This window comes from Oncorhynchus mykiss, chromosome 17 (assembly GCF_057628025.1).
Source record: "Oncorhynchus mykiss isolate SJ-2025 chromosome 17, ASM5762802v1, whole genome shotgun sequence".
NCBI classification, from domain to species: Eukaryota; Metazoa; Chordata; class Actinopteri; order Salmoniformes; family Salmonidae; genus Oncorhynchus; species Oncorhynchus mykiss.
Window position 1 is genome coordinate 74579756 of NC_143038.1, and position 15509 is coordinate 74595264.

The window sequence follows — 15509 nt, forward strand, 5'->3', positions numbered from 1 at the left end:
GGAATAACACATATGGAATCATGTAGTAACCAAAAAAGTGGTAAACAAATCAAAATATATTTAAGATTTTTGATTCTTAAAAGTAGCATTGATGATGACAACTTTGCACACTCTTGGCATTATCTCAACCAGTTTCACCTGGAATGCTTTCCCAAAAGTCTTGGAGGAGTTCCCACATATGCTGAGCACCTGTTCTTTGCTTTTTTTTCTTTCACTCCGCAGTCCAACTCATCCCAAACCATCTGAATTGGGATGAGGTCGGGTGATTGTGGAGGCCAGGTCATCTGATGCAAAACTCCATCACTCTCCCTCTTGGTCAAAGAGCACTTACACAGCCTGAAGGTGTGTTGGGTCATTGTCCTCTTGAAAAACAAATGATAGTCCCACTAAGCGTGAATCAGATGGGAGGCGTATCGCTGCAGAATGCTGTGGTAGCCATGCTAGTTCAGTATACCTTGAATTCTAAATAAATCACTGACAGTGTCAACAGCAATGTACCCCCACACCATCACACCACCTCCTCCATGCTTCAAGGTGGGAACCACACATGCAGAGATCATTCGTTCACCAACTCTGCATCTCAAAAAGACATGGAACCAAAAATCCCCGATTTTCACCAGTCTAATGCCCATTGCTTGTGTTTCTTGGCCAAAGCAAGTCTCTTCATTTTATTGGTGTTCTTTAGTAGTGGTTTCTTTGCAGCAATTCAACCAGAAAGGCATAATTTTGAGATGTGTCTGTTACTTGAACTCTGTGAAGCATTTATTTGGGCAAAAAATTCTGAGGCTGGTAAATCTAATGAACTTATCCTTTGCAGCAGAGGTAACTCTGGGTTTCCCTTTCCCGTGGCGGTCCTCATTAAGAGCCAGTTTCATCATAGCGCTTGATGGTTTTTGCAACTGCACTTAAAGAAACTTTCAAAGTTCTTGAAATTGTCCGGATTGACTGACCTTAATGTCTTAAAATAATGATGGACTGTTGTTTCTCTTTGCTTATTTGAGCAGTTCTTGCCATAATATGGACTTGGTCTCTTATCAAATAGGTCTATCTTCTATATATCAACCCTACGTTGTCACAACACAACTGATTGGCTCAAACACATTAAGTAGGAAAGACAATCCACTATTTAACTTTTAACAAGGCACACCTGTTAATTAATTGGAATGCATTCCAGGTGACTACGTCATGAAGCTGGTTGAGAGAATGCCAAGAGTGTCCATTAACATTTGGTTAATGCATGATTCCACATCTGTTTTTTCATAGTTTTGATGTCTTCACTATTATTCAACAATGTAGAAAATAATACAAATAAAGACAAAACCCTGAAAGAGTAGGTATTCTAAAATATTTGACCGGTACTGCACATTATCCATCATCTTATATTTTTTGAATATATGAAAATAATACATGTATTGTCAATCATCTGATTAATAGGCCTTTCCCACTATTGATCACTATAGCCTGCATAGTTCTCTGCATTTACATGCGTGAGTCCTTTGCTCTGCTGACGTGACTAACCTGTGAGTTTAATCCTTACCTACAGTATGTGACATTGTATTTTTTGTCTAGACAGCCTTGTGTGTCTGGGCTCTGAGAAACCAGACACATACCACTCAATAGACAATCCTGTGTGTCTGGGCTCTGATAAACCAGTCACATACCGCTCAATAGACAATCCTGTGTGTCTGGGCTCTGAGAAACCAGTCAAATACCACTTCAATAGACAATCCTGTGTGTCTGGGCTCTGAGAAACCAGTCACATACCACTCAATAGACAATCCTGTGTGTCTGGGCTCTGAGAATCCAGTCAAACACCACTCAATAGACAATCCTATGTGTCTGGGCTCTGAGAAACCAGTCAAATACCACTCAATAGACAATCCTGTGCGTCTGGGCGTCTGGGCTCTGAGAAACCACTCCATGATATGTAGTCTGCATAACATCTAACAAGCACGTCTACAAGCACGTCTACAGTCCTCTGCACGTCCTTGTTTGCATGAGATGTTACTCTATATGTTATTATATTAGACAGTCCTGGCTACATGACTTGGGCTCTGAAGCCGTGTTCACACTGCAGGCCTTAATGCTCAAATCATTTGTGTTTTTCAAAATCCATTTTGCAATATAACTGACTGTCCAAACAGCCAGTTCCAAGCGACCGAGTTATTTGTGTGTGATCAGACAGCAGTCGTATACTTACCATGGCTATGCTAGCTGTAATAGTAATGACGGGTGTGTGAGCAGTATTGAAGGCTGATTTGTGGCGGCGCTCGTGCTTCCTATAACTCAGAAGTTAGATAGCAACCTAAGGTGAAAACAAAGGCTGCCATGGCCTTCTCCCATTTCCTTTGAATGTTCAAAATCATAATGTAAGAACACTTTTAAATCATCAAAGGATAAGATCCCCCAACTTTCAAAACAAGTCATTTATGGCTAGCCACAGTTGTCAACTAGCTAGCCACAGCAGTCAACTAGCTAGCCACACTAGTTAACTAGCTAGCCACACTAGTTAACAAGCTAGACACAGCAGTCAACTAGCTGGCCACACTAGTTAACTAGCTAGCTACAGCAATCAACTAGATAGCCACACTAGTTAACTAGCTAGCCATGGCAGTGAACTAGCTAGTCACAGCAGTCAACTAGCTTGCCACACTAGTTAACTAGCTAGCCACAGCAGTCAACAAACTAGCCACAGCAGTCAACGAGCTAGCCACAGCAGTCAACTAGCTAGCCACACAAGTTAACTAGCTAGCCACAGCAGTCAACTAGCTAGCCACAGCTGTCAACTAGCTAGCCACACTAGTTAACTAGCTAGCCAAAGTAGTGAGCTAGCCACACTAATTAACTAGCTAGCCACAGCAGTCAACGAGCTAGCCACAGCAGTCAACCAGTGAGCCAAACTAGTTAACTAGCTAGCCACACCAGTCAACTAGCTAGCCACACTAGTTAACTAGCTAGTCACACTAGTTAACTAGCTAGACACAGCAGTCAATGAGCTAGCCACACGAATTAACTAGCTAGACACAGCAGTCAACTAGCTAGCCACAGCAGTCAATTAGCTAGCCACACTAGTTCTATAGCTAGCCACAGCAGTAAACTAGCTAGCCACACTAGTTAACTTGCTAGACACAGCAGTCAACTAACTAGCCACAGCAGCCAACTAGCTAGCCACACTACTTAACTAGCTAGCCACAGCAGTCAACTAGCTAGCCACAGCTAGTAAACTAGCTAGCCACAGCAGTCAACTAGCTAGCCACAGCAGTCAACTAGCTAGCCACACTAGTTAACTAGCTAGCCACACTTGTCAACTAGCTAACTAGGTAGCTGTTTAGCAAGCAACAAGCTATGCAGAATAAAAGTCTAAAAAACACTTTTACTCAAGTGACATGGCCTGGAAACAGATTTGTATCTCACTTCAAACCACCTATGAAGGTCGATTTGAGTCACTTCAAACTGCCAATGTGAACAAAGTTCAATCATGAACCAATTCTGGCAGAGATTTCCAAACAAGCTTGACAGGGATACTGAAAGTTCGATTTTTTATGGCCGGGATAATTGCAAGTTTTGACATCTCCTTGCCTTCGGCAAAACTTCACAGCTCAAAGTTATTAATATTGAATAAATTATATATCATGAATATATTGCATATTTCAAACTGTTTTTCCACAATGAAAAATTTCAATTTATGAAGTTCAGAGTTATCAGTAAAATAAGATACGATATGCCTTGCACGGTGCAAAATTGGTCCAGCGACATTCTTGGCTCATCCTGCTCTATTGACTTCTTGTGCCATACCACCGTGAATACGCCTGTTCCGGGTCGGGCCCGGTTAGTACTGGGACGGGAGACTGCCTGGGAATACCAGGCGCCGTAAGCACATTTTTTAAAAGTAAGATATCCCTCAAACTTCTAAATTAGTTTGACACACCTTGCTCTTCATTTAAATTTACATTCCATCAGAAAGTGGTCTGGGATTACTTCAACATTATGTCCATTTAGGTCTGGTCCCTTGGCCTTGTTAATTCTCTCTCAGGAGAGAGCTCCCTTAGCTGTAAATCCAAACAACACGCTGGTTTCTTCAATTAGCCCTTTGATCTCTCTTAATTTAATGGGAGGAGAGTAGAAGCAATCATCTGTAAATAGTGCCCATTATTAGAGGAGTGGAGGAGAAGAACGGATGTGGCTATGAGATTGTAGAAATAAAACCGCTGAAGAACAGAAGTAAAACATTCAGTCATCAAACATAAAACGATTCAGTCCAACATCATATGACAACTGAAAACTGCCAGATAGGAATGGCTATGGGTGAAACACTATAGCAGTAAACAATGGTTATGGGTGATACACTATAGCAGTAAACAATGGTTTTGGGTGATACACTATAGCAGTAAACAATGGCTATGGGTGATGCACTATAGCAGTAAGCAATGGTTATGGGTGATACACTATAGCAGTAAACAATGGCTATGGGTGATACACTATAGCAGTAAACAATGGCTATGGGTGATACACTATAGCAGTAAACAATGGCTATGGGTGATACACTATAGCAGTAAACAATGGCTATGGGTGATACACTATAGCAGTAAACAATGGCTATGGGTGATACACTATAGCAGTAAACAATGGCTATGGGTGATACACTATAGCAGTAAACAATGGCTATGGGTGATACACTATAGCAGTAAACAATGGTTATGGGTGATACACTATAGTAGTAACAATGGCTATGGGTGATACACTATAGTAGTAAACAATGGCTATGGGTGATGCACTATAGTAGTAAACAATGGCTATGGGTGATACACTATAGCAGTAAACAATGGCTATGGGTGATACTCTATAGCAGTAAACAATGGCTATGGGTGATACACTATAGCAGTAAACAATGGCTATGGGTGATACACTATAGTAGTAACAATGGATATAGGGTGATACACTATAGTAGTAACAATGGCTATGGGTGATACACTATAGTAGTAAACAATGGCTATGGGTGATGCACTATAGTAGTAAACAATGGCTATGGGTGATACACTATAGCAGTAAACAATGGCTATGGGTGATACTCTATAGCAGTAAACAATGGCTATGGGTGATACACTATAGCAGTAAACAATGGCTATGGGTGATACACTATGATAGTAACAATGGCTATGGGTGATACACTATTGTAGTAAACAATGGTTATGGGTGATACACTATAGCAGTAACAATGGCTATGGGTGATACACTATAGCAGTAAACAATGGCTATGGGTGAAACACTATAGTAGTAACACTGGCTATGGGTGATACACTATAGCAGTAACAATGGCTATGGGTGATACACTATAGCAGTAAACAATGGCTATGGGTGATACACTATAGCAGTAAGCAATGGCTATGGGTGATACACTATAACAGTAAACAATGGCTATGGGTAATACATTATAGTAGTAAACAATGGCTATGGGTGATACACTATAGCAGTAAACAATGGATATGGGTGATACACTATAGCAGTAAACAATGGATATGGGTGATACACTATAGCAGTAAACAATGGCTATGGGTGATACAATATAGCAGTAAACAATGGCTATGGGTGATACACTATAGCAGTAAACAATGGCTATGGGTGATACACTATATCAGTAAACAATGGCTATGGGTGATACACTATAGCAGTAAACAATGGCTATGGGTGATACACTATAGCAGTAAACAATGGCTATGGGTGATACTCTATAGCAGTAAACAATGGCTATGGGTGATACTCTATAGCAGTAAACAATGGCTATGGGTGATACACTATAGCAGTAAACAATGGCTATGGGTGATACACTATAGCAGTAAACAATGGCTATGGGTGATACACTATAGCAGTAAACAATGGCTATGGGTGATACACTATAGCAATAAACAATGGCTATGGGTGATACACTATAGCAGTAAACAATGGCTATGGGTGATACACTATAGCAGTACACAATGGCTATGGGTAATACACTATAGTAATAAACAATGGCTATGGGTGATACACTATAGCAGTAAACAATGGCTATGGGTGATACACTATAGCAGTAAACAATGGCTATGGGTGATACACTATAGTAGTAACAATGGCTATGGGTGATACACTATAGTAGTAAACAATGGTTATGGGTGATACACTATAGTAGTAAACAATGGATATGGGTGATACACTATAGCAGTAGACAATGGATATATGGGTGATACACTATAGCAGTAAACAATGGCTAAGGGTGATACACTATAGCAGTAAACAATGGCTATGGGTGATACACTATAGCAGTAAGCAATGGCTATGGGTGATACACTATAGCAGTAAACAATGGTTATGGGTGATACACTATAGCAGTAAACAATGGCTATGGGTAATACATTATAGTAGTAAACAATGGCTATGGGTGATACACTATAGCAGTAAACAATGGCTATGGGTAATACATTATAGTAGTAAACAATGGCTATGGGTGATACACTATAGCAGTAAACAATGGATATGGGTGATACACTATAGCAGTAAACAATGGATATGGGTGATACACTATAGCAGTAAACAATGGCTATTGGTGATACACTATAGCAGTAAACAATGGCTATGGGTGATACACTATAGCAGTAAACAATGGCTATGGGTGATACACTATAGCAGTAAACAATGGCTATGGGTGATACACTATAGCAGTAAACAATGGCTATGGGTGATACACTATAGCAGTAAACAATGGCTATGGGTGATATTCTATAGCATTAAACAATGGCTATGGGTGATACACTATAGCAGTAAACAATGGCTATGGGTGATACACTATAGCAGTAAACAACTGCTATGGGTGATACACTATAGCAGTAAACAATGGCTATGGGTGATACACTATAGCAATAAACAATGGCTATGGGTGATACACTATAGCAGTAAACAATGGCTATGGGTGATACACTATAGCAGTACACAATGGCTATGGGTAATACACTATAGTAATAAACAATGGCTATGGGTGATACACTATAGCAGTAAACAATGGCTATGGGTGATACACTATAGCAGTAAACAATGGCTATGGGTGATACACTATAGCAGTACACAATGGCTATGGGTAATACACTATAGTAATAAACAATGGCTATGGGTGATACACTATAGCAGTAAACAATGGCTATGGGTGATACACTATAGCAGTAAACAATGGCTATGGGTGATACACTATAGTAGTAAACAATGGTTATGGGTGATACACTATAGTAGTAAACAATGGATATGGGTGATACACTATAGCAGTACACAATGGCTATGGGTAATACACTATAGTAATAAACAATGGCTATGGGTGATACACTATAGCAGTAAACAATGGCTATGGGTGATACACTATAGTAGTAACAATGGCTATGGGTGATACACTATAGTAGTAAACAATGGTTATGGGTGATACACTATAGTAGTAAACAATGGATATGGGTGATACACTATAGCAGTAGACAATGGATATATGGGTGATACACTATAGCAGTAAACAATGGCTAAGGGTGATACACTATAGCAGTAAACAATGGCTATGGGTGATACACTATAGCAGTAAGCAATGGCTATGGGTGATACACTATAGCAGTAAACAATGGCTATGGGTAATACATTATAGTAGTAAACAATGGCTATGGGTGATACACTATAGCAGTAAACAATGGCTATGGGTAATACATTATAGTAGTAAACAATGGCTATGGGTAATACACTATAGCAGTAAACAATGGATATGGGTGATACACTATAGCAGTAAACAATGGATATGGGTGATACACTATAGCAGTAAACAATGGCTATTGGTGATACACTATAGCAGTAAACAATGGCTATGGGTGATACACTATAGCAGTAAACAATGGCTATGGGTGATACACTATAGCAGTAAACAATGGCTATGGGTGATACACTATAGCAGTAAACAATGGCTATGGGTGATACACTATAGCAGTAAACAATGGCTATGGGTGATATTCTATAGCAGTAAACAATGGCTATGGGTGATACACTATAGCAGTAAACAATGGCTATGGGTGATACACTATAGCAGTAAACAACTGCTATGGGTGATACACTATAGCAGTAAACAATGGCTATGGGTGATACACTATAGCAATAAACAATGGCTATGGGTGATACACTATAGCAGTAAACAATGGCTATGGGTGATACACTATAGCAGTACACAATGGCTATGGGTAATACACTATAGTAATAAACAATGGCTATGGGTGATACACTATAGCAGTAAACAATGGCTATGGGTGATACACTATAGCAGTACACAATGGCTATGGGTAATATAAAAAGCTGTGCAGCTCCACTCCCCATCTAATCTGACAGAGCTTGAGGATATGCAGAGAAGAATAGGGCAAACTCCCCAAATACAGGTGTGCCAAGCTTGTAGCGTCCTAGCCAAGAAGACTCAATGCTTTAGTCGCTGCAAAATGTCCTTCAGCAAAGTATTGATTAAAGGATCGGAATACTTATGGAAATGTAATATTATATTGGTTTTTTTTTGTCATACATTTGCAAACATTTCAGTTATACATTTGCAAACATTTCTGAAAACCTTTTGCATTTCTGAAATTTTAGAATCAGGCTGTAACGTAACAAAATGTGTAAAAGTCAAGGGGTCTGAATAATTTCCGAATGAACTGTATAGAAAACGTCTGACTTCTGATTGGGTGTAATTGGAGGTCTACCAAGTATTTCAACAGTGCCATGGGGAATCAACAACCTTCCACCTTCCACCCTCTGACTCTTAGGCCTTGAAGTTTCTTGTTTCCTGTTCTCTGTCTCGCTCTCTCTCTCTCTCTTCCACAGGAATCAACAGCCTTTCACCTTCCACCCTCTGAATCTTAGGCCTTGAAGTTTCTTGTTTCCTGTTTTCTGTCTCGCTCTCTCTCTCTTCCACAGGAATCAACAACCTTCCACCCTCTGACTCTTAGGCCTTGAACACACACACACACACGCACACACACACACACACACACACACACACACACAAACACTAGGGCTGGTCGGTATACCTTATTTTATTTCAGTATACACCAGTATTGATGCACAGAGCGGTTTGGGTTTTTACTTTACCTTCTATAACGGTATTTGAATGTTTGGTTTATTAAATGTGATTTGCCGTGTGTAACGTCCTTCAAACCTTTTTGTAGTTTACACCGCTACTTGAATCATCCTTCCTCGCTCTCTCCTCTTTCCACACAGACCTAGCCCCGCCTCCTGTCACTCAAGGAGAACAGGTGCAGTTGCTTGACCACAAGACACTTGCATGCAGTCTGTATTAGAGGTTGACACAGGAGTGAAAATTAATTCCTGTCCTGGTTTTGTCCTGTCCATTTCTTTCCTGTACTGTCCTGACCCCACAAGATGCAAGATGGCGTAGCAGTAAGTCGTCCTGTCGTGTCGTGTCCCTTGTATATATCGTTTCTTTTTCGTTTTTTAAAATATTTTTCTAAGCATATCTCTTTAAAAACATTTTGCTAAACCTAAGCTTCCAATACTCTCCTGCAACCCGCCTCACCCAATGTAGCTATTTTTACTAAAGTATTTATATTTACTTCGGAACCGGAACCCCTCAACTGAAGCTAGCCAGCTAACCACCAGCTGTGCTAGCGGTCTTCAGCTAACCGGTCATCAGCTAACCTTTAGCTCGGAAAGCTCTCGCCAGTTCGAACAACGCGACTCTAACCAGAGCATAACGGACCTATTTATTATTCATCCCCGGATTCATCCCCGGATTCCCACCGCAAACGGAACATTTCTCAGCTGGATCTTCAAAACTAGCTATCTAGCTAAACCGCAACCTCGGATGATTACTCCTGGCTAGCGTTTCCACCCACTTAGCTTGAAGCTAGCCCGGCCAGCGCACCTGTGCTACCACCGTAGCATACTCCTGGGCTACAATACCCGGGCCCACGACCGGTTAAATCGATGTCACCGCATGAAGAGGAATAAACAGACTCACCCCATCGCGACGTCCCCCAAAGGCTAACTCTCTAGCCCTCGCTATCTCCCTGCTTGCTAATTCGGCCTGCTAACTGCTAGCTTGTCCAGCTCCGGTCCGCTAACTGCTACCTTGTTTAGCCCGGGCCTACAAACTGTTAGCTTGTTAGCACAGGCCTGCTAACCGTCTGAATCGCCGCGTCCCAAACACTCACTGGATCCATATTTACTTTCTATCTCTTTTTGATTTTTAACTTGTTTATACCTTCCGGAAACCTGCCTCACCCAATGTGATACGGAATCGCTATTATTTTTTATTTTTAGTACACACTCAAGAACCCCCAGAAGCTAACCAGCTAACTAGCTACAAGCTATTTTTTTTATTTTTTTTTATTTCACCTTTATTTAACCAGGTAGGCTAGTTGAGAACAAGTTCTCATTTGCAACTGCGACCTGGCCAAGATAAAGCATAGCAGTATGAGCAGACAACACAGAGTTACACATGGAGTAAACAATTAACAAGTCAATAACACAGTAGAAAACAAAAGGGGAGTCTATATACAATGTGTGCAAAAGGCATGAGGAGGTAGGCGAATAATTACAATTTTGCAGATTAACACTGGAGTGATAAATGATCAGATGGTCATGTACAGGTAGAGATATTGGTGTGCAAAAGAGCAGAAAAATAAATAAATAAAAACAGTATGGGATGAGGTAGGTGAAAATGGGTGGGCTATTTACCAATAGACTATGTACAGCTGCAGCGATCGGTTAGCTGCTCAGATAGCTGATGTTTGAAGTTGATGAGGGAGATAAAAGTCTCCAACTTCAGCGATTTTTGCAATTCGTTCCAGTCACAGGCAGCAGAGTACTGGAACGAAAGGCGGCCAAATGAGGTGTTGGCTTTAGGGATGATCAGTGAGATACACCTGCTGGAGCGCGTGCTACGGGTGGGTGTTGCCATCGTGACCAGTGAGCTGAGATAAGGCGGAGCTTTACCTAGCATGGACTTGTAGATGACCTGGAGCCAGTGGGTCTGGCGACGAATATGTAGCGAGGGCCAGCCGACTAGAGCATACAAGTCGCAGTGGTGGGTGGTATAAGGTGCTTTAGTGACAAAACGGATGGCACTGTGATAGACTGCATCCAGTTTGCTGAGTAGAGTGTTGGAAGCCATTTTGTAGATGACATCGCCGAAGTCGAGGATCGGTAGGATAGTCAGTTTTACTAGGGTAAGCTTGGCGGCGTGAGTGAAGGAGGCTTTGTTGCGGAATAGAAAGCCGACTCTTGATTTGATTTTCGATTGGAGATGTTTGATATGAGTCTGGAAGGAGAGTTTGCAGTCTAGCCAGACACCTAGGTACTTATAGATGTCCACATATTCTAGGTCGGAACCATCCAGGGTGGTGATGCTAGGCGGGGATGCGGGTGCAGGCAGCGATCGGTTGAAAAGCATGCATTTGGTTTTACTAGCGTTTAAGAGCAGTCGGAGGCCACGGAAGGAGTGTTGTATGGCATTGAAGCTTGTTTGGAGGTTAGATAGCACAGTGTCCAATGACGGGCCGAAAGTATATAGAATGGTGTCGTCTGCGTAGAGGTGGATCAGGGAATCGCCCGCAGCAAGAGCAACATCATATTTAGTCATTGTTAGTTTTTTTAACCTGGATAACACTCGCCAGTCCAGCTTCCCTGCCCCATCCACCGCTGCCCCCTGGACACTGATCTCTTGGCTACATAGCTGATGCACGCTGGACTGTCCATTAATCACGGTACTCCATTCTGCTTGTTTGTTTTATCTGTTGGCCCCGTTGCCAATTCAACGCCATTTTACCTGCTGTTGTTGTGCTAGCTGATTAGCTGTTGTCTCACCTACTGTTTTAGCTAGCTTTCCCAACTCAACACCTGTGATTACTGTATGCCTCGCTGTATGTCTCTCTCAAGTGTCAATATGCCTTGTATACTGTTGTTCAGGTTAGTTATCATTGTTTTAGTTCACAATGGAGCCCTAGTTCCACTCTTCATACCCCTGATAACTCCTTTGTCCCACCTCCCACACATGTGGTGACCTCACCCATTACAACCAGCATGTCCAGAGATACAACCTCTCTCATCATCACCCAGTGCCTGGGCTTACCTCCGCTGTACCCGCACCCCACCATACCCCTGTCTGCGCATTATGCCCTGAATATATTCTACCATGCCCAGAAACCTGCTCCTCTTATTCTCTGTCCCCAATGCTCTAGGCGACCAGTTTTGATAGCCTTTAGCCGCACTCTCATACTACTCCTTCTCTGTTCCGCGGGTGATGTGGAGGTAAACCCAGAACCTGCATGTCCCCAGGCACCCTCATTTGTTGACTTCTGTGATCGAAAAAGCCTTGGTTTCATGCATGTCAACATCAGAAGCCTCCTCCCTAAGTTTGTTTTACTCACTGCTCTAGCACACTCTGCTAACCCTGATGTCCTTGCTGTGTCTGAATCCTGGCTCAGGAAGGCCACCAAAAATTCAGAGATTTCCATACCCAACTATAACATCTTCCGTCAAGATAGAACTGCCAAAGGGGGAGGAGTTGCAGTCTACTGCAGAGATAGCCTGCAAAGTAATGTCATACTTTCCAGGTCCATACCCAAACAGTTCGAACTACTAATTTTGAAAATTACCCTCTCCAGAAATAAGTCTCTCACTGTTGCCGCCTGCTACCGACCTCCCTCAGCTCCCAGCTGTGCCCTGGACACCATTTGTGAATTGATCGCCCCCCATCTAGCTTCAGAGTTTGTTCTGTTAGGTGACCTAAACTGGGATATGCTTAACACCCCGGCAGTCCTACAATCTAAGCTAGATGCCTTCAATCTCACACAAATCATCAAGGAACCCACCAGGTACAACCCTAACTCTGTAAACAAGGGCACCCTCATAGACGTCATCCTGACCAACTGGCCCTCCAAATACACCTCCGCTCTCTTCAACCAGGATCTCAGCGATCACTACCTCATTGCCTGTATCCGCTACGGAGCCGCAGTCAAACGACCACCCCTCATCACTGTCAAACGCTCCCTAAAACACTTCTGTGAGCAGGCCTTTCTAATCGACCTGGCCCGGGTATCCTGGAAGGACATTGACCTCATCCCGTCAGTTGAGGATGCCTGGTCATTCTTTAAAAGTAAATTCCTCACCATTTTAGATAAGCATGCTCCGTTCAAAAAATGCAGAACTAAGAACAGATACAGCCCTTGGTTCACCCCAGACCTGACTGCCCTCGACCAGCACAAAAACATCCTGTGGCGGACTGCAATAGCATCGAATAGTCCCCGTGATATGCAACTGTTCAGGGAAGTCCGGAACCAATACACGCAGTCAATCAGGAAAGCTAAGGCCAGCTTCTTCAGGCAGAAGTTTGCATCCTGTAGCTCCAACTCCAAAAAGTTCTGGGACACTGTGAAGTCAATGGAGAACAAGAGCACCTCCTCCCAGCTGCCCACTGCACTGAGGCTACGGTCACCACCGATAAATCCATGATTATCGAAAACTTCAATAAGCATTTCTCAACGGCTGGCCATGCCTTCCGCCTGGCTACTTCAACCTCGGCCAACAGCCCCGCCCCCCCCCGCTGCTCCTCGCCCAAGCCTCTCCAGGTTCTCCTTTACCCAAATCCAGATAGCAGATGTTCTGATAGAGCTGCAAAACCTGGACCCGTACAAATCAGCTGGGCTCGACAATCTGGACCCTCTATTTCTGAAACTATCCGCCACCATTGTCGCAACCCCTATTACCAGCCTGTTCAACCTCTCTTTCATATCGTCTGAGATCCCCAAGGATTGGAAAGCTGCCGCAGTCATCCCCCTCTTCAAAGGGGGAGACACCCTGGACCCAAACTGTTACAGACCTATATCCATCCTGCCCTGCCTATCTAAGGTCTTCGAAAGCCAAGTCAACAAACAGGTCACTGACCATCTCGAATCCCACTGTACCTTCTCCGCTGTGCAATCTGGTTTCCGAGCCGGTCATGGGTGCACCTCAGCCACACTCAAGGTACTAAACGATATCATAACCGCCATCGATAAAAGACAGTACTATGCAGCCGTCTTCATCGACCTTGCCAAGGCTTTCGACTCTGTCAATCACCATATTCTTATCGGCAGACTCAGTAGCCTCGGTTTTTCGGATGACTGCCTTGCCTGGTTCACCAATTACTTTGCAGACAGAGTTCAGTGTGTCAAATCGGAGGGCATGCTGTCCGGTCCTCTGGCAGTCTCTATGGGGGTGACACAGGGTTCAATTCTCGGGCCAACTCTTTTCTCTGAATACATCAATGATGTTGCTCTTGCTGCGGGCGATTCCCAGATCCACCTCTACGCAGACGACACCATTCTATATACCTTCGGTCCGTCATTGGACACTGTGCTATCTAACCTCCAAACAAGCTTCAATGCCATACAACACTCCTTCCGTGGCCTCCGACTGCTCTTAAACGCTAGTAAAACCAAATGCATGCTTTTCAACCGATCGCTGCCTGCACCCGCATGCCCGCCTAGCATCACCACCCTGGATGGTTCCGACCTAGAATATGTGGACATCTATAAGTACCTAGGTGTCTGGCTAGACTGCAAACTCTCCTTCCAGACTCATATCAAACATCTCCAATCGAAAATCAAATCAAGAGTCGGCTTTCTATTCCGCAACAAAGCCTCCTTCACTCACGCCGCCAAGCTTACCCTAGTAAAACTGACTATCCTACCGATCCTCGACTTCGGCGATGTCATCTACAAAATGGCTTCCAACACTCTACTCAGCAAACTGGATGCAGTCTATCACAGTGCCATCCGTTTTGTCACTAAAGCACCTTATACCACCCACCACTGCGACTTGTATGCTCTAGTCGGCTGGCCCTCGCTACATATTCGTCGCCAGACCCACTGGCTCCAGGTCATCTACAAGTCCATGCTAGGTAAAGCTCCTGCTGGGAGCTCACTGGTCACGATGGCAACACCCATCCGTAGCACGCGCTCCAGCAGGTGTATCTCACTGATCATCCCTAAAGCCAACACCTCATTTGGCCGCCTTTCGTTCCAGTACTCTGCTGCCTGTGACTGGAACGAATTGCAGAAATCGATGAAGTTGGAGACTTTTATCTCCCTCACCAACTTCAAACATCAGCTATCTGAGCAGCTAACCGATCGCTGCAGCTGTACATAGTCTATTGGTAAATAGCCCACCCATTTTCACCTACCTCATCCCCATACTGTTTTTATTTATTTACTTTTCTGCTCTTTTGCACACCAATATCTCTACCTGTACATGACCATCTGATCATTTATCACTCCAGTGTTAATCTGCAAAATTGTAATTATTCGCCTACCTCATGCCTTTTGCACACATTGTATATAGACTCCCCCTTTGTTTTCTACTGTGTTATTGACTTGTTAATTGTTTACTCCATGTGTAACTCTGTGTTGTCTGCTCATACTGCTATGCTTTATCTTGGCCAGGTCGCAGTTGCAAATGAGAACTTGTTCTCAACT

The 15509-nt window shown here is 43.1% G+C and overlaps 1 protein-coding gene across 1 annotated transcript in view; it reads right to left on the reverse strand.

The window, feature by feature from the left end:
• LOC110493301 (metabotropic glutamate receptor 7) overlaps positions 1-15509 on the reverse strand; it is a 358957-nt gene that overhangs the window by 248155 nt on the left and 95293 nt on the right. The gene's annotated exons all lie outside the window — the stretch shown is intronic.